General features: G+C 37.0%; 1 non-coding gene across 1 annotated transcript; it reads right to left on the bottom strand.

Moving 5' to 3' along the window:
* Positions 1-710: 710 nt before the first annotated feature.
* LOC136221087 (small nucleolar RNA R71) lies at positions 711-817 on the bottom strand. The gene has a single exon (XR_010684878.1). It is a non-coding gene; the product is annotated as a small nucleolar RNA R71 (small nucleolar RNA).
* Positions 818-23,474: the final 22,657 nt, after the last annotated feature.

Below are 23,474 nucleotides of genomic sequence, written 5' to 3'. Positions count from 1 at the left end.
GAATCGCTCAACAAGTTTTTGGCGCCGTTGCCGGGGAACGCCAAAAATTTTGACAAAATTTTAAATTTTTCGTGTTTTATTACGAATCTAGGTTTATTCATACTTATTCAAACTTTTATATTTTATTTATTTTCAATTACTAACATATTTATTTTTCAAATTCTGTTTTGTAGGTAGTTTCGGTTCGTGCGAAATTTCAAGTTTATGCGCAGTTCTCGAAGTTCAGGCACGTCACCAGATCCTATTGACCCAGAAATTGAAAGAACTCTTAAAAAGAACAAGAAAGAAAAGAAAAAGAAAAAAAAACCCCAATAAAAACTAGAATTACCGAGCCAGAAGTTATGGCCACACTTATGGATTACGCTAGGCCAGGAGTGGCCGGTGTAACAAATAGTATAGTTAGACCCCAAATTAATGCAAGCCAATTTGAAATTAAGCCTGCGTTGCTTAATATGTTGCAAAATAACGTAACATTTTACGGGTTACCTAACGAAAATCCTAATACCCATTTGACAAATTTCTTAGAAATTTGTGACACTTTTAAAATTACTGATGTAACTGCAGAAGCAATCAAACTTCGCCTTTTTCCTTTTACTTTGAAGGATCGAGCCAAAGAATGGTTAACTTCTATGCCAGCCGCATCATTTGCCACTTGGGAACAATTAGCCCAAGCATTTTTATCAAAAAAAATTCCTTTAGCAAAAACCGCAAGAGTCATTAAAGAGTTAACATCCTTTTCTCAAAATGATAATGAAACTCTTTATGAGGCTTGGGAACGTTTTAAAGAACTTCAACATTTATGCCCACACCACCAATTGCCCGCTGAACTTTTAATGCAAACATTTTATAATGGACTAAATCCTACAACTAGAGGTTCATTGGACGCTATGTCTGGAGGGTTATTTATGAAGAAAACATCTGCCCAAGCAAGGGAACTTTTGGAGGAAATGGCAATCAACAGCAGTATGTGGCCCGCGGAACATGGACACGTACCATTAGCGAAACCATCATCCTCAACAACATCATCAGTTAAAGGTATAGTGAATTTTGATCCAGTAGCGATGTTGCAAGCCCAATTTTCTGCCTTATCGCACAAAATTGATAGGTTTATGGCACCGTGTGATCCTAATGGTAAGCCAATCCAAACAGATGTGGATTACGAAGGTATGAGTGAAATTAAAGAGGTAAATTTTGTCCAAGGGCAAAACCAAAATAATAACCCTTACTCCAATACATATAATCCTGGGTGGAGAAATCATCCTAACTTTAACTGGAGAGATAATAATAATGCTAATGCTAATCAAAATCGTACTACTAATTATCAAAATCAATCAAGAGATACGATTAGCACTTTATCTTCTAAAATCGACAAATTTATTGATGCTATGAGCGGAAAAATAAGTAATCAACGATGGTTTTAAATGGATCGAGAAAAATTCGATCAGCTTATTAAAAACCAATCATTTAGCATCCATAATTTGGAGATTCAAATTGGATAACTCGCTAAATCAATTCCATCCCGCAAAGAGGGAAGTCTTCCAAGCCATACGGAAGAAAATCCGAAAGAGCATGTTAAGGCTATCACTCTTCGTTCAGGGAAAAATTACTTAGGCCCGGAAATGCCCGAAAATTCGACCTTACTTGGAACTGATTTACCGACGCCCAAATAAGATACATTAAAACAAAAAGATGCACCAATTGACTCTAGTAAAAAAACTTTTGTACCCAAACCACCTTTTCCACACAAAGTCCGCAATAAGGACTATGACAAACAACTTTTAACATTTTTAGACAAACTTAAGAATTTGCATATTAATTTAACATTTATGGATGCGATTATGCAAATTCTCAATTATGGTAAATTCCTCAAAGATTTAATTTCAAAGAAAATCAGTTGGGAAGGAATTTCATCCATTTCACTAACTGAAGATTGTAGTTCGATTGTGTCAAGCAATTTGCCCACTAAACTCAAGGATCCCGGATGTTTTACCATTCCGTGTAAATTGGGAGATATTGAATTTCCCAGTTGTCTCTGTGATTTAGGAGCAAGCATTAACTTGATGCCATTATCCATTTTTAATAAGTTAGGCTTAGAAGAAGAGATCAAACGTACCAATATGGTTTTGCAATTAGCGGATCAAACCACTAAAAGACCATACGGTATAATTGAGGATGTTTTAGTTAAAGTTGACAAATTTATTTTTCCTACCGATTTCGTTATTTTAGATTTTGCTTATGACATAAATTGTCCGCTAATCTTTGGTAGACCGTTCATGAACACGGTACGTGCTCTAGTTGATGTGTCGGAAGGGAAAGTAGTTTTAAGAATATGAGATGATAAGATTGAGTTTGATATGAATCAAGCGATGAAATATCCTATGGAGGATTTCGCTTGTATGAAGCTTGATTTAATTGAAGAATGTGTAAATGACATCGTTCAAAAAGAAGAAATAATAGAACCTATAATGAGTGAGGAACTAGAAGATAAGGACCCAGAACCTTTGATTCGAGAAGATGGACCAGTTCCGCCTTCAATTATAGTTCCACCTAAATTAGAACTTAAAGAATTACCAAGTCATTTGAGGTACGCTTTCTTAGGCGAAGGCGATTCTCTACCTATAATTATCTCTAACAAATTAACACAAGTCCAATAAGAGAAATTGAAAGAAGTTGTTAGAAATAGGATAGGAAGTATGGGTTGGCAAATTTCAGACTTAAAAGGTATTAATCCGAGCATTGTAATGCACAGAATTCACTTAGAAGAAGATAAGCCACCTAAAGCGGATAGGCAAAGACGCCTAAATCCCAATATGAAGGAAGTAGTAAAAAATGAGATTACTAAACTTCTGGACAATGGAATCATCTACCCTATCTCGGATAGTGAATGAGTTAGTCCAATCCATTATGTACCTAAAAAGGGAGGCATAACAGCTGTAAGGAATGAAGAAGGTGAATTAATACCTACGCGAACCACCACTGGTTGGAGGGTTTGTATAGATTATAAAAATCTAAATAAAGCAACTAGGAAAGATCATTTTCCTCTTTCTTTCATTGATCAAATGATCGAAAGGATAGCTGGTCATGCTTTCTACTGTTTTCTAGATGGTTACTCCAGATTCTTTCAAATATACATTTACCCGGATGACCAAGATAAAACAACCTTCACATGTCCTTACGGAACATTTGCATATAGGAGAATGCCCTTTGGTCTATGTAATGCACCTGCAACATTTCAACGTTGTATGACTATGATTTTTAATGATTTCATTGAAGATATCATGGAAGTTTTTATGGATGATTTTTCAGTTTATGGAGATTCTTTTGATTCATGCCTAGAAAACTTGGATAAAGTTTTGTCTAGGTGTGAAGAAACAAATTTGGTATTAAACTGGGAAAAATGTCATTTCATGGTTGACGAAGGAATTGTTTTAGGTCACAAAATATCTGAAAAAGGGTTAGAAGTGGACAGAGCAAAAACTTCAGTAATAGAAAAATTACCCCCTCCAACTACTATTAAGGGAGTAAGATCATTTTTAGGACATGCCGGTTTTTACAGAAGATTTATTAAGAATTTTTCTGTAATTTCCAAACCACTCACTAATCTACTCATGAAAGATTCCACCTTTGATTTTAATGAAGATTGCGTTAAAGCTTTCGAAACATTAAAAACAGCTTTAGTCAGTGCACCTATTATTGCTAAACCCGATTGGGATTTACCATTTGAAATTATGTGTGATGCAAGTGATTTAGCTGTCGGATGTGTTTTAGGACAAAGGAAGGATAAGAAACTTCATGTCATTTATTATGCAAGTCACACACTTTCCGGTGCACAATTAAACTACACCACAACTGAGAAAGAAATGTTAGCTGTAGTTTTTGCGTGTGATAAGTTTAGGTCATACTTGTTAGGTTCGAAAGTTATTATTTACACTGATCATGCAGCATTAAGATATTTATTTGCTAAAAAGGATGCAAAACCACGTCTAATTAGATGGGTTTTATTGTTACAAGAATTTGATATAGAAATAAAAGACAAAAAGGGAGTAGAAAACCTTGTCGCCGATCATCTATCGAGACTTGAAGATGAGAACGGTCCCATAGGTGAAACTAACGGTATACGAGATGATTTCCCTGATGAACATCTCTATCAAATGAAAAGCGTCATGTCACCATGGTATGCAGATATTACTAATTATCTTGTAGCCAATATTGTTCCGGAAGGATTAAATTTCCAATAAAAGAAGAAATTTTTCTTCGACATTAAACAGTATTTTTGGGAAGATCCTTTTTTGTTCAAGACTTGTGGTGACGGGATAATTAGGAGATGCGTTGGTGAAAATGAATATGAATCCATAATGTCGGAATGCCATTCTAGCTCTTATGGAGGACATAATGGAGCTAACAAGACAGCAGCTAGAATATTTGAATGTGGTTTCTTTTGGCCTACGATGTTTAAAGACGTCCGTTCATTTATTACTCGTTGTGATAAGTGCCAAAGAACAGGAAATCTAGGAAGGAAAGATGAGATGCCCCTCACAACCATATTAGAAGTTGAAGTCTTCGATATGTGGGGAATAGATTTCATGGGACCTTTTCCCCCTTCTTTTGGTAAAACTTACATATTAGTTGCCGTTGATTATGTTTCAAAGTGGGTTGAAGCAATTGCAACCCCGACGAGCAATTCTAAAGTTGTCGTTAATTTTCTTGACGATATATTTTGTAGATTTGGTTGTCCAAGAGTCATCGTTAGTGATGGTGGTACTCATTTTATAAACCGAAGTTTTGAAACGCTTATGAAAAAATATGGAGTACGCCACCGCGTATCAACGCCATACCATCCTCAGTCAAATGGTCAGGCGGAGATATCAAATAGAGAACTCAAATGGATTCTAGAGAAAACAGTTTCATCCTCAAGAAAAGATTGGTCTTATAAACTAAATAATGCGTTATGGGCATATCGTACTGCATTTAAAACACCAATAGGAATGACTCCATACCGTTTAGTGTATGGGAAGGCATGTCATTTGCCAGTCGAATTAGAACATAAAGCCTATTGGGCTATTAGGGAACTTAACTTTGATTTACGATAAGCATGTAAGAAACGTTTGCTCGACTTAAATGAGTTAGATGAGTTACGCCATCTATCTTACGAAAATGCAGAGATTTATAAAGAAAAAGTGAAAAAATGGCACGATGCCAAAATTAAAGTCAAACACTTTAATGTTGGGGATAAAGTGTTGTTATTTAATTCACGACTTCGTTTATTTCCAGGAAAACTTAAGTCCAGATGGATAGGACCATATTTAGTAGTCAAAACATTCGATTATGGTTCTTTAGAACTGGAAGGTCCTAACGGAATTCGTTTCAAAGCTAATGGTAATCGATGTAAAATCTATTACGAAAATATTTCACAAATAGAAATTCCGTTCGTAACAAGATTTTCTGACGTATAAATCACTCAGTTTTTCGATCATAGTTTATTTTGTTTTATTTCTTTTTATATTTTTGTTCATTTTATTTTATTTTATTTTATTTTTCCAAATGCCAATTTTTGTGATTAGATGACTTTATATTATGATTTAGATGCATAAAATATGTTTATTTCATGATTTTAGAATTAATTTTAGGAAATTAGAATGAAATTGAAGTTTCAGGCAATTCTCTGCCGAGAATTTGGAATTCTCTGCCGAGAATTCTATTTTTCAGATTTGTCCAAATAGGATAGATTTTCTCTGAACTTACCGAGAATAATAAATTCTCTACCGTGAATCAGGATATGGCTTACGACGTTTGATTTCCGTAAGGAAATCAGCGTGTCGCGACCGCGAATTCAGAATTCTCGATTGCGACACGCGTAATTCCTGCACATTTAAGTCTGAAACATCCTAACCCTTTCGACGAACCTCTTGACAAACGAAACCTTAAGTTTTTTCGTTACCGAGAGGTGTAATTTTATACCTTTTCATGATTAAAACAACACCTCTTTTCATCTAAAACTCTTATAAATTAGTCCTAGAGGATTCAAGTTCTGTTACAATTCTTTTCATCTTTATCAGACCTCTGATTTCTTCAAAACACCATTTTTCATTTAGTAACAGAAACTTTGTTTCCTTCAAACCACCACCATGCCTACCAAATACAAACCTTCAAGGCACAATGCTGCCTCAAGCAACAAACGCCCAGACTTATCCAAACGATATGGGGCGCCTTTTCCTATCTTCAATCACGATGAAGGTAGGCATTATTGGAATCTCCGTTACAAATTCTTCACCGGAATGTTGTATATGGATGAATTTCTTAACAGCCAACTAGGCATTACTGATGACATGAGCCGCTATATGGAATGCCTAGGGTGGACAAAATTCGCCCAAATGCGATTTCCAATAATAGGCGACTGGATACTCGAATTATTCTGTACCGTGCGTTTCACTAACAAACGACGAGTACGTCTCAGTTTTCGTCGAGAAGGCAAAATCTTCACTTTCGGTTATCCCGAGTTGCATGCTTGGTTTGGTTTTTCCCCGAGGGATACAATCAAACGTCATCCTGGAAGAGACATGACATCCACCGATGTTTGGAGAATGTTCACCGGTTTCTGGCGATTCAATTCAAAACTCGTCTATAATCACTCTTTTCGCTCCAACTCCATGCTGTATTTGCACAAATTCCTGTGTCACATTTTATTTGGTCGCACATTCAGTAGTGTGGTCCGTGACACAGATCTTTATATTCTTGGAGATATATTCCAGGGAAATGCAGTAGATTCTTCAAAAATTCTGATGGAGGGTCTTGTCGCCGCTTCTCGATCCAAAGATAAGAAGATTGGGTTCGGCAATATAATCTGTGGAATAATTCTTGGTACAAAGGGTACCATTGATGTTCCCTGGAGTGATGATGAATTCTTCCCGACAATTGACTATGAATTTCTCGAGCACGAAGGACTTGTGAAACGTGTCTTTCGAGCAGGGCCTCACTTTCTGTCTGCACCGGAACGTGAAACTTTCGTGCAGTTTCAAATTGATCGTATTAAGGCTAGAAATATCCCGCTTGATAGGGATGAGTATATAGAATAGCTTAGGTTTATAGGTTTTCTTTTTGTACATATTTTGTGTGTTTTTATTATTTAGTTTCATTCTTTGTTTTTATAGTTTGTTTTATTCAATAAAGTTCTATTTCATTTTAGTTCATTTACTATTTTTACAAAGGATAGATATATGTTTGATTCCATTTCTTATATAATCATGGTTAGCTCCATATAAAATCTATAATATTGAACAATCATGGTTTTCTTAATTAACACATATATTCACACTTTATCCAATTTTCACAAACTTCGTTCATTGAGTTTAAAACATTAATTCATTCAATTGATTAAATTCATATTATTAATGTATATTTATATGCACTTATTATGCATTTAATATGGTTCTTTTAACTTATATGAATAAATGAACATTTAAGTTTCATTAATTATTCATAAACCAATTTATTACACTTTAATTCAATTTATTATGGTTAAACCTTTGGTTTTCCTTGCAATTAATGTCATTTATTTTAGTTTTTAAGTGCAGGGACACTTTATATTAAGTTCAGGAACCAATACATCAACAAAATTGCACAAACCAAGTCAATAGGCATCCAAATAGGCCATTTTGACCAATTCTCTACCGAGAATTAATAATTCTCGGTATGAGCAGCAAAAACGGACGGATTTCAGGGGAAAATTCCCTGAAAATCGCGTGCCGCGGCCGCGGCTTTGCTATTCGCGGTCGCGACACGCGTAATATGTGCCCTTTTGATTCCGATTTTGCCATTATTTTTGCCTATTCCTATTCCTATTCTACCTATACATTCACCTAATCACCCTATATAAACCTACCTCTTACACAACCCTCACATCACCTCTATTTTCACCCAATCCCTTACTCCAAACTCTTCCCCAAACACCTACAATTTACTCTTCCTAATTTATTCACTCAAATTTCTACCCTCTTTTCTATTCAATCACTTCCAATTCAAAACCCCCAAACTCATCTTCAAGCTTTACTCTTTCTCTCAATTCCTTTTTCTTCTTCTTCTTCTTCTCAAACCCTAAACACACTAAATACCATCACCATGGTTAGGACTAAGCGTGTTGGTAACAAGCCCGCTGTTACGGAAGCTAATCGCCTTCGGGTTCAATGTGGAGCTTATTTCGACATCGCTTCGGAGGAGGAAGTAGTTCGTTTCAAACATTTTTCACAAGCCGACCACCAATTTATGGATATACACTTCTTAGACTTCCATTCGGTACGAACATTGAATTTCTCTACTCGAATTGATGCTTTTATTGAGGCGTTGGGTTGGCAAGAATTCGTTAATATGTGTTTTCCGCGTATTAATGAATATGTAGTGGAATTTTTGGTCACCTTGAAAATGAACAAAAAGAAAACCTCCATCTCTTTTAGGAATAATGGTATCACATACACCATTGATTATGAAGCAATGGGAAATATGTTCGGTTTCCCTACTTCTGATTTTTATGATAAGCCTACGGATTTTGATAATGATGCTATTTGGCAAACTCTTTCGGACCAAGACTATTTTAATTCCAAAAACACTTCAAGCAAGTTGATTAAGGACAATTGTGTGTTCTTCTTTCACAAATTTTTGAGTTTCTCCTTATTTGGGCGTGTGGAGAGTTCAAAGGTTCAGGTTCGGGATTTGTATGTTTTGGATAGCTTGTTTAAAGGCTTGAGGATTGATAGCATTGGTATGTTGTTCGATAATTTGTTCCGTGCTTCGAGGGCTACTACCATTCAGATCCCTCTTTGTAATTTTATCACCGCTATTGTGTTGGGAGCTCGGGGTGAATTGGCTGATTTTGACATGTCCACCTACCGTGGGTATGTTCCACTCTTGGATATCTCGGCTCTTGAGCGAGCTCATTTATTACTTCCACAAGGTCCCCCCGTCTTTATTTCGTATGCCTCCCGTATTGCCCACCTTCGTGGCACTATGGGTGGTGGCGCTTCAAGTTCTCAATTTGCAGGTACTGAAGGCGGTGGAGAGGCGGAAGGAGAGGAAGATGAACCCCAAACTCAACCTCAACCCCAAGAACCTCAAGCGGATGATCCGGTGGATTTGCGGAGGATTTTGAACCAAATCAATTCCAACAATCGTCAAATGAACTTAAGAATTGATGATTTGGTCGAAAACAACATGGTGATGAATGACAACCTCAACCTTTTGAGGCGTGAGCATAGATCGACTCGGCATTGGATGCTTTCCTTTTTCCGACGCCGCAATGTGGAGACTTCACCTACACCTCCGGATTCCCCGCCTCAAGCATAGGTTGTTTTCTTTATTTTCTTTTTATCTTGTTATATTTGGTACAATTTTAATTTTCATATGTTTGGTACATTTTCTATTTTTAATTTTATGTTGGATGTTTAATTTCCTACAATTTCAATCTTTGTTTCGTATGCCTTATTTCGTATTTATTTTTTATGTTTTCTCCATTTTTGCACCAATGAGGACATGGTCCAATTTAAGTGTGGGAGGAGATATATATATATATCATTTCCATATATACGAATAAATGCTACGAAAATATTATTTTGCAAAACAAATAAATGCAACGAATAATTTTATACAAATACAACACATTTTATTTTTCAACACTAATATATTGTAACACATTTTTCATATGTTCATAAATTAACCATAAGTTAATATGATTATTTGTTTAGGTTATCATTATCGTTAGAAAGAATATTTCTATACGTATACGGGTAATATTTTTCAAAAATTTTCACAAATCTCCGATACGATTTTAAGTAAAATTGTCTCGAGTGAATATATTTAATTAATAAATTTTTTTATTTTTAATCTCTATTTTATATCATGCAATTCATGATACAATAAATCTTATTTTAAATTTTCAATTAGGTTTATAGGCATTAAATTGAACTAACAATTTTTAGCTCGGTTTGATTTCGTCTTACATTAACACCAATTGAAGTTTTTAAGGAAACTTTAGCCATAATACATGTTGAATTTTAAGTCAATATAGGATGAATGTGCTATCTTTCTTTTTCCCAAGTTACAATTTAAATTTCATGTTTCATATTAATTAATCAATTAGTTAAATTCTTAACTTTTGGCCACGATTGAGACCAACCTTATCACAATCGAGGTATGAAAGGGAAGAAAATTAAGTACCGTTTACTTTTGGCCACGGTTGCGACCACCCTTATCACAATCGAGGTATGGAAGGAACGTTTAAAGCAAAAAATTATAAGCGTGTATGAGTTTAAAGTAACGATTGCGTCCACCCATGGCATGGTCGGTACCTCTTAAGCAAACACAAAGCAATAAAATACGTATAAAGTTACGATCAAGACCACCCTTATCTCGGGCGTAACTAAGCAATAATTAATCCCAAGTACTTATTTAAATATATAATATATCTCATATATTAGTTTAGGTTTGGGAAAGGAAATTTTGTGCTTTGAAATGCCTTAAGATGAAATACTCAATAACATGCGTGCTTATATCGTCCCGAATGCTTCAATTCAAAATTAGAAATACAAGACAAATGATATATCGTATTTATAGTAAGTTAGTTTGATGTTTTGCGTATAAATTTGCCATGCGAAGTTAGTCTTTTCGGCTTAACTAATTCAAAAGGTAATACAGAGATATATGTTTTATTTTCATAAAGAGATTAGTAAGAGAATAAATTCAGTGAAATTTTGCTCGGGACTAGTAAAAGATTAAGTGTGGAGATTTGTTAAGCCCAAAATATACCTAAAATATCATCGTTAATTACATCAATATTGCTACGAATTTATGCTATTTATAACTGTTTAGAAAGCTTTTACTCTCGAATATGTTTCTTTCTTGTAAGGTACATAAATATTTGGTAAAATCCAAATAGGAACGAAAAGAGCTCAAAAACAAAAGAAAAACCCTACAAAAGGAGTCGAAGACGACAGAAATTAATAACGCCAAATCGAGGATGCGAACGAAAGCAGAAGAACCGAAAAATGTTCCGTGCCGCGACCGCGGCCCCTGTTGGTGTGCCCTAGTTCATAGGCACTGGTTCTTATAAAATGCATTTGTGTCACATTAATAAAGGCATTAATCTAGTTCATTTATATCTTGTGCTATAATATGAATAGAGAATCCATTGATTGATAATCGTAAAACCATATCCCAAGTCTATTCTAACATGGGAATGATTAGGACCACAGACTTGTATATTCGACGACTGTATGGTAGTAATTGATACTAGCCATAGCACTTGATAAGTCAGTTGTGAATATGGGTACATGTTGTATACATGTGACTGGATCGATCCGCCCGAGAAAACTACATGGTGGTTGTGTCATTAGTTTTCTTAAGTAGGTCTCTAACTATCTTCAGACCAGATTTCATTATAATATCAATATGGGATCCAGTTCACTTTAACATACGCCTAACATGTCTGTAACAGGATGCTAAATACGGGTATGATTGGGTGAACAGGTGAACACGTTGGTATTGATATTGAAGTGATGGAATTACCACTCATGTAATAATGAGATGATATCACAGGCCACTTGATAAGTGAGATTGATAAGTGTGTGGCCACACCCTGATAAGTAGTTTACTTATCTGTTTCATCAATCTACTTTAGATCAAGAAATATCATAAACATCAGAGAGGATGACAGCCGCCATGCCTCTAGTTTATAATATCGATATCAAATGGTAAAAGAAGTTAAGAGATAACTACAGGGTCTCTGCATCTTTAGACTGCTGAAACTCTGTCTTGGTTAGGGGCAGTAATGGTTTGCTAGAACCCACTTACTGTCTGTGGGCCGTGAGCCCACTGCTAGCTAAGGACAGTCCCATAGGATCGTGCACATCGAACATCTAAGTTAGAACTTATAGAACGGTACATTGGAGAGATGAAATTAATTAATTGATTGATAGTAAAATATCAAGGTAATTAATTGGTGGTTAATTAATTGATTAATTGATACTTTGTATCAAGGTAATTGATTAATGATCTTAAGTGTTGAGTATTTAATTGATTAATTAGTTTACGGGATGTAATTAATTAATTTGTAAATTAATGAAATTGCATTCGGTGAATAATTAATTAAACTAATACGTTAATTTATTAATTAGTGTTGTTTATTTAATTGGGGTAATTAAATTTAATCTAATCATAATTAATTGCATAGAATAAATATTATTGGTATTTATTTATGTAATTAGATTAGGATTGGATTAGTTTTGTAATTAACCAATTAACCCTAAACCAATTAGGTTTAGGAATACACTATATATATAAATTAAAACACTAAAACCCTAATTAACCTATATGCTAATTCGGCCACCATCAAAGAAAATCAAAAAACATTTGATTTTGCAGAACCACCACAATTGAGATGGTGGAATTTTGGCAAAGTTCTCTTTCTCTCCAGTTCTTCTCCGTTCTTCGGCTAGCACCGGTTCTGACTCAATAGATGTTCGTGCACCTGACTACGGAGATCTTACTACCTTGTGGATTCTTCAGCCGTCTCTAGAAGAGACAGTCCGGGTATGTTTATATCCCTAAACGGATCAAAAGGTTTTATTCAATCAATGGTTAACGGACAAAGATCAAATTAAAGGGATTAGAAATAAATTTTAAACCGCAATTTCGCTGCGCTACAGTTGATTAACTGGCAATAATCCCTAACAGTGGTATCAGAGCTATGGTTTAGTCCGTTTTGATTGATTGAAAAATTAATATGATTTGGTTTTATTATTTTTCCAAATCAATTTTTTGAATTTTCCTATTAAATTCCTCGTGTAGAAATTGATCTAGGAAGTTTTCATTTTTTAATTTCTGTCTGTATTTTGTTTTTGTTTGGTTTTGAAATTATTTTAAATAATTTAAATTAATTAAAAAAAAATACAGCAACGTTTTTTTTTGTTAAACAGAGAAAGAAAAAAAATAGTTCCGGACACCGAACAGTAGTCACGGGACTGCTGTCCGCGAACAGCAGCCCCGCGACTGCTGTTGGGCGGACAGCAACTCCGTTACTGTCTCGGGTCCGTTTTTGGGTCTAAATTTAGTATAAATTTAGATTATAGGGACTGCTTTTAATTTTAAATTTTTCACGGGTAATTTTAATAAAATCAGGGTCCTAATACCGTTTAATTTATTAAACGTGTTTTGAATAAAAATTAATTGGTATTAAAACGTTTTTGATTGGCATGCATATTTAATTTTAATCGAATTGATAATTTGTGTAAAATTGAATATGGTTAATTTGTGAAATTGGTCCAATAGACCGTGACACCGGTTTAAATTGGGAGTGCTAAATTTTAGATATGTGACGACCCTAAAAATTTAGTGGGAGCGAAATTGTAATTTTGCATACAAATGGATGTTAACCGTTTGGGCCTTTATCGGCCTTAGTCACATATGGTAAAATTGGCGATTTCACCCTAAGTAACTCGGCTTAACTTTATTAGATGATTTTGGAATGCCATGATCATGCATTATATTTATATGTCTTACCGTGCAGCAATGTGTTATAGAGTTCTATGGGCCCTAAATTAAAGTCGGTTTGTAATTTAATTTATTTTGGCAAATATGGCCTGCGTGCCATTCTTTCATTAATGCAATTTTAGAATAGGTTCTATTTATAAAAATTGTAATTGGTCGTGAAGAAGCCCAGATGGTCCAAGCCCATAGTGGGAGCCCAAGGAGATTTGAAGCAAGCCCGTGAAGATTAGATAGTATATCTAGTTTCACTAGGATGTATTATAAGGCCCATAGAGTCTCTATGTTTATTTTGATTATACAATTGCTTAGTATAACATGAAATATAAGTAGCAACGATCACCAGATCATCACCCGTGATAATTATATGTTAAAGTCGTATCACTTAATTAATCCGGATAATGAAATATTGAGTCGCTTAAAAGTGCTTTCCAGATTCACACCTCTTCCTCCCAGGTAGTGCTACAGTGTATGACGTGCCCTAGCAGGTATGCTGTAGTAATTAGTGGGCCGTCGAGGGTTAGGATACTTCGGTATGGCTAACGCGTGTATGGTGGTTGGACTCAACGTGGGTAGCATTAGCTCAGAGCGGGCCCTAAGCACAGATGGGCTAAGTGTCACAAAGCCCATCAAACCAAGAGTCCTCGTGGAGGATTGGATAGTTTATCCTACCAAATCGTCAATGGTCGACGGCGGAGCCCTAGCTCGGTCGATTGTTGATGGATTGTGGATCTTGGTCAAGATAGCCAAATAAATATCACCAATAACGAATTAAAATGGATTATTAATTTGATCTTTGGCTTAAGCCCTTTATTCTAACTCTAATGTAATTTTTTCCACGTAGATTAAACTCCACATCAAAATTACACGAAAAGAAAATTAAATGGCTGCAACAAGCAACAACTCACTCAGACCACTCATGGAAAAGGAAAAGCTTTCAGGGACTAATTTCCTTGACTGGTCCAGGAACTTGCAAATAGTTCTTAGACACGAGTCGAAGGAATATGTGCTGACTGCTGCCTTACCAGCAGCTCGTCCTACAGGTCAGGGCGTAACCGCTAATCAAATGGCGGAATATGACCGACATGTTAAGGATGATAGAGATGTGGCATGCATTATGCTGGGTACCATGGTTCCTGATCTTCAGAAACAATTCATGGAGCAGCATGCCTTTGAGATCATGGATCAACTCAAAAGGATGTTCCAAGATCAAGCTCGTCAGGAAATATACTTGACAACAAAGGCGCTATGCAGCACTACGATGCAAGCCGGGACTTCTATTAGCACACATGTGCTAAAGTTGAAGGGTTTTATTGACACATTGTCAAGGCTTGGCTCACCAGTGCCTGCACAACTAGCAGTCGACATCATTCTTGGATCACTTCCGGCATCCTACAATCAGTTTATCATGCACTACCACATGCAGGGTGTTGATAAGTCTGTAGTAGAATTGCATGGCATGTTGAAACTTGCTGAGCAATCCTGCAAGAGGACTCCAGAAGTGTTGCTGGTTAACAAAGGGAACGTACCTAAGGGAAAGGCCAAGTCCAAGTCCAAAGCGAAGGCCCAAAAGGCCAAGCCCAAGGCTAGGAAGGCGGCAGCTTCTAAAGGTAGGTTGGCCTCAGCAGATGATATCTGCCATGAGTGTAATGAGAAGGGACACTGGAAAAATGCGTGTCCAAAGCTAAGGGAGAAACAGAAGAATGAAGCTTCTAGTTCATGTATTTATGTTGTTGAATTTAATCTGGCTATTTCTACATCTTGGGTTGTAAACACTAGATGTGGTACTCACATTTGCTCAAATGTGCAGGGACCAAGAAATATGAGATTGCTGGGATCTGCTGAAGTGGATCTTCGAGTCGACAATGGTGCTCATGTAGAGGCCTTAAAGGTCGAAGATTATTCTTAGAGATACCTAGTGGATTAGTTTTAGAAATTGCTATATTGTACCTGCAATGCGCAGGAATATTATTTCAGTTTCTATGTTGGATATTCATGGTTTTAATTTTAATATTGGACGTGGTATGATTTCTATACATCGTGGCAATATTGTTTATGGAACCGCATTTCTAGAAAATGGTTTGTATATCCTTGATCTAAAACGTAGTGAATCAATCTATAACATAAAAGCTAAAAGGATTAAGACTAATGAACTAAATCCTACATATATTTGGCACTATCGTCTTAGCCACATAAATGAGAAACGCATAACTAGGCTTCACTCTAGTGGAGCGCTAGGGTCATTTGACATGCAGTCTTATGACACGTGTGAATCTTGTTTAAGAGGGAAGATGAAAAAGGCGCCTTTCACCAAAACCGGTGTAAGGGCCACGGAGCTGTTGGAGCTGATACACTCAGATGTATGCGGTCCAATGAGCACCAGTGCTAGATCTGTTTTTCTGTACTTTGTTACCTTCACAGATGACTATAGCCAGTATGGGTATGTGTATCTGATGAAACATAAATCTGAAACTCTTTTGAGATTCAAAGATTTCAAAATGAAGTAGAAAATCAACTTGGCAAGAAAGTAAAAGCGCTCCGGTCTGATAGAGGGGGTGAATACTTGAGCCAAGAGTTTGTCTCATTCTTGAGAGAGTGTGGGATTGTATCCCAACTCACTCCTCCTGGTACACCCCAATGGAATGGAGTGTCAGAAAGGAGGAATAGGACCCTGCTCGACATGGTCCGCTTAATGATGAGTTAAGTTTCTCTCCCTATCTCCTTTTGGGGATTTGCTTTGGAAACTGCTACTCATATAATTAACAATACACCGAGTAAGGCAGTTGAAGGAACATCATATGAATTATGGATGGGCCGAAAGCCCAATGTTTCCTTCATGAAGATTTGGGGCTTTGATGCACATGTCAAGAAATTGATAAGTGGCAAACTAGAGTCCAGATCTGTTAAATGCCAGTTCGTGGGTTACCCTAGGGAAACTAAGGGTTATTACTTCTACAACCCAGCTGAGAATAAAACATTCGTGGCTAGGTTTGCAATCTTTTTGGAAAAGGATTTCCTTTCCAAAGTAGACAGTGGGAGTGATATTGATCTTGTTGAGATTCAAGACTCACAAACTCCTGCAGCTTATGTTGAGGATGCTTTGGGAACCGATATAGATCCTCAAAACATTGAGGAGGCTAAACCGGTTATACAGGTGGTGTTTCAAGTAGATTCATACAGAATTCTGATGAACCCTGTGTGTATATGAAATTCAGTGGGAGCATATCCACTTTCCTAATATTGTATGTCGATGACATACTACTCATTGGAGGCAATATATTAACACTGCAAGATCAAGCAGTGGTTGAGTAAATACTTCACAATGAAAGACTTAGGAGAAGCCGATTAAGATCTACAAGGTTAGATCCAACCGACTTCTAGGCTTGAGTCAGGCATTGTACATAGACAAGAATCCATCATGTACTCTATGTTATGTACAAGGCCAAATGTTGCGTGTTGCACCAAATATGACTAGTCGGTGCCAGTCAGATCCCGATAAGGAACACTGGAAGATAGTCAAGGCAATCCTGAAGTACCTCAATCGTACCAAGGATGTTTTTCTTAGTATTTGATGAGTAGGAGGAATGGCAATATCAGGTTACACTGACTGAGGTTTTAAGGATGATAACCAGTCACATACTGGGTATGGATTTCTCCTGAATGGCGATGCCATTAGTTGGAGATCCTTAAAGTAGCCAACCATTGCCGATTCTATGACGGAAGCTAAGTACATCGTTGCATGCGATGATGCAAAAGAAGAAGTTTGGATTAAGAAGTTCATAACTGATTTAGGAGTAGGTCAAACTCTCCTAAGGTCAGTTGATGTTTTCTGTGACAATAATGGGACAATAGCACAAGCACTGGATCCCATGTCACCAAGAGATCCAAACGCGTACTTAGATAGTAACACCTTACCTGGTGACATTACATTGTAGAGGGTTGACACTGAGAACAATGTCACTGATCAGTTTACCAACGCAATTGGTAGTAATAGATCTATAGTGTTTATGGCAATACCCGCTTGGAACTAGTTCAAGTGGGAGACTGTTGGTGTGCCCTAGTTCATAGGCATTGGTTCTTATAAAATGCATTTGTGTCACATTAATAAAGGCATTAATCTAGTTCATTTATATCTTGTGCTATAATATGAATAGAGAATCCATTGATTGATAATCGTAAAACCATATCCCAAGTCTATTCTATCATGGGAATGATTAGGACCACTGACTTGTATATTCGACGACTGTATGGTAGTAATTGATACTAGCCATAGCACTTGATAAGTCAGTTGTGAATATGGGTACATGTTGTATACATGTGACTGGATCGATTCGCCCGAGAAAACTACATGGTGGTTGTGTCATTAGTTTTCTTAAGTAGGTTTCTAACTATCTTCAGACCAGATTTCATTATAATATCAATATGGGATCCAGTTCACTTTGACATACGCCTAACAGGTCTGTAACAGGATGCTAAATACAGGTATGATTGGGTGAATAGGTGAACACGTTGGTATTGATATTGAAGTGATGGAATTACCACTCATGTAATAATGAGATGATATCACAGGCCACTTGATAAGTGAGATTGATAAGTGTGTGGCCACACCCTGATAAGTAGTTTACTTATCTGTTTCATCAATCTACTTTAGATCAAGAAATATCATAAACATCAGAGAGGATGACAGCCGCCATGCCTCTAGTTTATAATATCGATATCAAATGGTAAAAGAAGTTAAGAGATAACTACAGGGTCTCTGCATCTTTAGACTGCTGAAACTCTGTCTTGGTTAGGGGCAGTAATGGTTTGCTAGAACCCACTTACTGTCTGTGGGCCGTGAGCCCACTGCTAGCTAAGGACAGTCCCATAGGATCGTGCACATCGAACATCTGAGTTAGAACTTATAGAACGGTACATTGGAGAGATGAAATTAATTAATTGATTGATAGTAAAATATCAAGGTAATTAATTGGTGGTTAATTAATTGATTAATTGATACTTTGTATCAAGGTAATTGATTAATGGTCTTAAGTGTTGAGTATTTAATTGATTAATTAGTTTACGGGATGTAATTAATTAATTTGTAAATTAATGAAATTGCATTCGGTGAATAATTAATTAAACTAATACGTTAATTTATTAATTAGTGTTGTTTATTTAATTGGGGTAATTAAATTTAATCTAATCATAATTAATTGCATAGAATAAATATTATTGGTATTTATTTATGTAATTAGATTAGGATTGGATTAGTTTTGTAATTAACCAATTAACCCTAAACCAATTAGGTTTAGGAATACACTATATATATAAATTAAAACACTAAAACCCTAATTAACCTATATGCTAATTCGGCCACCATCAAAGAAAATAAAAAAACATTTGATTTTGCAGAACCACCACAATTGAGATAGTGGAATTTTGGCAAAGTTCTCTTTCTTTCCAGTTCTTCTCCGTTCTTCGGCTAGCACCGGTTCTGACTCAATAGCTGTTCGTGCACCTGACTACGGAGATCTTACTACCTTGTGGATTCTTCAGCCATCTCTAGAAGAGACAGTCCGGGTATGTTTATATCCCTAAACGGATCAAAAGGTTTTATTCAATCAATGGTTAACGGACAAAGATCAAATTAAAGGGATTAGAAATAAATTTTAAACCGCAATTCCGCTGCGCTACAGTTGATTAACTGGCAATAATCCCTAACAGCCCCCACATTCACGGTCGCGACACGCGTTCCTCAGCTTCTCCTTCCCTTCGTTTGAAGACCAATTGATGCTCCCCCATTCTCGGTAGAGAATTTAATATTCTCGGTACGAGCAGGAGTTTGTAGAGGCCTAGTTACACACTTTCGTTTTCGACGAAATGCGATCGTTCGGGTGGATAAAGACGTCCTTTCGCAACGGACACGATCCTTCACAACGGACACGACACTTCAATCAAGACTCTTCAACATCTATAAATAAAGAGTTGATGGAGAGTTGAAGATATGTAGAAAAAAGAGATTAGTATAGAATTTATGCAGAAATTCCGAGTCAAATGATTCAGAAGTTAGATTTCGATTCTGTAAAAAGCAATATGCCGTACACACATTGTTTATTCAATAATAACAAGTTTAGTAGCGTTTAGACATTGTTCCAGTTTAGTTTTCATTTTGGTAGTAGACCGACCCAGTCTCTATTACGAAGATTCAACGAGAAGATTGAGTAGAGGATCCGCCCCTGAGCCTGACAAACTCTAACGAAACCCAAGGAAAGGATTGACAACCCGTTCACTTGCAAGTCGTCGAATGTTTCCATGCTCCATGTTCTCTGTAAACTTGTATCAATTTATATTTCATCTAATAAAGCCCGTTCTATTCGATAGATTTTTATGCAGCACTTATGGTAACCAATCCACTAAAGTGACTGCTGGTGTTTTCATTAAAACGTATTTAATCCAAAATCTTTACAAGGAAACTTTGTTGAACACTTAGTCAAATTATTATCTCGAAAGAGTTTTAATTTGATTAAGGGAAACTATCCCGGAAGGGTTTTGTCATGTTCAAAGCCAATTAATTAGAGGTTCCGTCATTTATTTCATCTTTATAATTCGTACAAAGTTTAAAGTTGTTTTCTTTGCTTAATGCAGATAAATACATATGTTTACTTTTCTAAAAAGTACTAAACGTTGCTATCTTGCAAATTCATTCTTAAATCAGAGTATTTTCTAACGTTTTCATAATCTAATCTAATTCTCATTCTAACAAATTCAAAACCAAAACCGATTAAACGATTTTTTCCATATTATAAACCTAAAAGTAACTTTAACCGATTATAAATTTGTTCTGTTCGAAAAACGTTCCCTGTGGGATCGATATCTTTTATTACTACAAGCGTATACCGTGCACTTGTGGAAATCGCTCAACACCATCCAGTGGGACTCACCACACTTCGCTCCTGCCCATCTAATACGCGTGAGGGCAGCATCGAATCCGTTCTAGAACACTGGCGCATACAGATCACGGTGTGCCCGCATCTCATTCTCTATGAGCACTCTCATCAGCTTCGACTCCTCCTGGTTATAGGTGATTGCATCGGCTAATACACGAAATCCACAGTTACCATCTGCTACAACATCATGGTATCCAGTAATAAATGGTACGATGAGCCCTTGAACCCGATGTAAATGGTGGTAATCGGCGATATCCGCATCAAATCCGGCTGAAAATATTCATATATGAAATTCGTGATCGATAATATATTTACTTTAACTTCAACATATAAATTACTAAAATAAAATATACTCGACATCTCGTTGTTATGCACAGATGAGGATGAGGATCGGCCTCGACTACGACTACTCCTCGAAGGAGAGGACCATGCACGACACGTGGTGCCTGACTGTACTCCCATGCACTCGGATTCCGTTTCGTTGATGAATCCCCCTTTGGTCTACCCCTAACAATGTCTTTGATCTCAGGTTCTTTGAAGCCACTTTGATCCGGGTTTATCTGATCATGAATCATCATCGATATGCTACGCACCATTGAAGGATCTAATTTTCAACCTTTTCCACAAGAGAGTGAAAAAATCGGCGATCCTCAAACCCGTCAGCATATACGAGAGCAGTAACTGGTATGTCACTCAAACCTTCAAACGCAAGAGATCTCTAAAAAGGATGGATGCGGTTCGTACGGACCGATGTGTTCGTGTCAATATACGTTTTAAGATCATATGCACACGGAATGCCATGAGTCATGGGCAACACGCATCCGCATTCACTTACCACATCCATACTCAATCCGTGCATACGCTTGAGCTCATCATTCAGTACACGCAAACAGTAATGTGAAACGTGTAAGTCGAGGTACTAGAAAGGTTATTTACAGTGAGCCACCACAGATCTTCTTTTCGAGTCCTCAAGTGAGTATCTGATTATATACAGTAAAGGATTACAAAACTAATGTATTACAATTTAAAAGATTAAATTAAATAACATAATAAATGTCTTACTTGATTGCATCGATCTGAGCCTTAATGTCCTTGTGCACCTTCGTCCACACTGTATCGAGTGCACCAGTAGATGAATTCAACCACTATTTTAACTGTGCATGTGAACTCTCCACTCGACAGGTTGTGGTGTTTCCTAAGTGCAACACCTTGTTCGTCCATGCTTGACAGAACTTCTCTTTATGCACTAGCCATTTGGTCTCCACATACTCTATCACACGAGGCCAGTTGGCAGTAGTATTCTTCATGGCTACCACTACCGCCTCATATTCGGTACTGTCGGGGCTTCAATTATACTTTTCCATTTGGAATTCTAAAAATTTCACCAAAAACCTTCAAGCCACACAACTTGCCTACTATATCCTCCACATCTTTATTAATATGCCATGTGCACAATAAATGATGACTATGAGGAAATACCTCATGAACCGGTCTCATCAGTCCTAACTCCCGGTCCGTAGCAATGGTTGTCGGATGCACATCAGGTTGGAGCAAAAGCTTCAATTTTTGTAACACCCACATATAACTTCCCTCAGTTTCATCCTTCATGATTGCATAGGCGATCAAGAAGTTTTTGTTTGAAGGCGTCATTCCAATGATCTCAAAGAATGGCATCTTATACTCGTTTGTTTTATATGTTGAATCCATACCAACAAACAAGTAATAAGATCAGAACAGTGTGATTGATGTAGGATGTGCCATAAATAAGTGAGTCACAACATTGCTGCCCGGCACCGCTTGCGTCCAATGTATGTATTCATTATCTATAGCAAGCCGATAAAACTGACCGATTACATCCCGACCCTCAAAGCTCTGAGTCCTGATTTTCTCCCTGTAGTTATAAACATGTCTTTGTGTCGGGCAATCCTCCAGATGTTTTTCTTTGATTGCAGCAAAAATAGCACAAGGCTTAGCTTGAGCTGCACTCATTTGACGAACAAATTTTTTGGAACCCGGGCTTAGTCCGCTCATCTGTCTGTAGGCCTGATGATATACAACCAATTGATGACAGTGATGTCCTCTATCTCCAGCAATCCCATTCACCACCCAACCGCCTAATTCAGCGATTTCCAGAACCTTTATTTGGAATTTGCAACCACTGTACTTTGTTTTTTGTATCCCTCCGTACTATTTCCTCCATATCCATATCCCTTTTTCCTTCGATAATTCTTAATACCACGAGCACATTTAACCAATATCCATTTTGACTTGCCCCCTATCTTGTGCGACGCTGTGGTTAACTCGAAGCCGATCCCAATTGCCGTCTGTTTTGCCCAGTTAACAGCTTAATGATATGTTTCAAACGTTTGTTTGGGAAAAAACTGCGAACTGTAATCAATGCCGTTTCCGCCAAAATCTTCAAACGAAACCTCATGCAAATGATAAATAACGAACATTACATTCCAATACGCGACATTTCTACAACGTTTCAGTGTCTAAACCCGAAAATTCGTAAAAAATAAGCTCGGGCGTGCGAAAATCACGCCTCACCATGTGGTGGGGCGTATGAGCATCACGCCTCACCATGTGGTGGGGCGTATGAACATCACGTCCCACCTCATGGTGGGGCGTATGAACATCACACCCCACCACATGGTGGGACGTAATATTCAAACGCCCCAGTGAGGCGTGATGCTCACACGCCCGAGGTCCGTAACATCGATTTTTTTTTGCAAAAAATTACAGAAATCAATGGAAGTTCAATCAGAAAAATACCTCGACTTCAGGGACAACGTCATTCTCGTCTCTTCCCGGTGATAGCGGATTGCTCTCCATCAAACGTGTTGCCTTTGATTTCGGAACAAAATGTATTTGAGAGAGTTTGGGAGGGTTTGGAATTTTCAATTTTTGGCTAAAGGACGGTTATGTCTTTTTTCGGAGTTGGAAGTGTGAAATTGGGGCCACTTTTTAAAACATTGCTATTAACCATCAGTTGAAGTTACAGTGCTGATTGTGCTA

Source organism: Euphorbia lathyris, chromosome 2 (genome assembly GCF_963576675.1).
Source record: "Euphorbia lathyris chromosome 2, ddEupLath1.1, whole genome shotgun sequence".
In the NCBI taxonomy this organism is placed as follows: Eukaryota; Viridiplantae; Streptophyta; class Magnoliopsida; order Malpighiales; family Euphorbiaceae; genus Euphorbia; species Euphorbia lathyris.
This window is presented reverse-complemented; position numbering and strand designations above follow the sequence as displayed.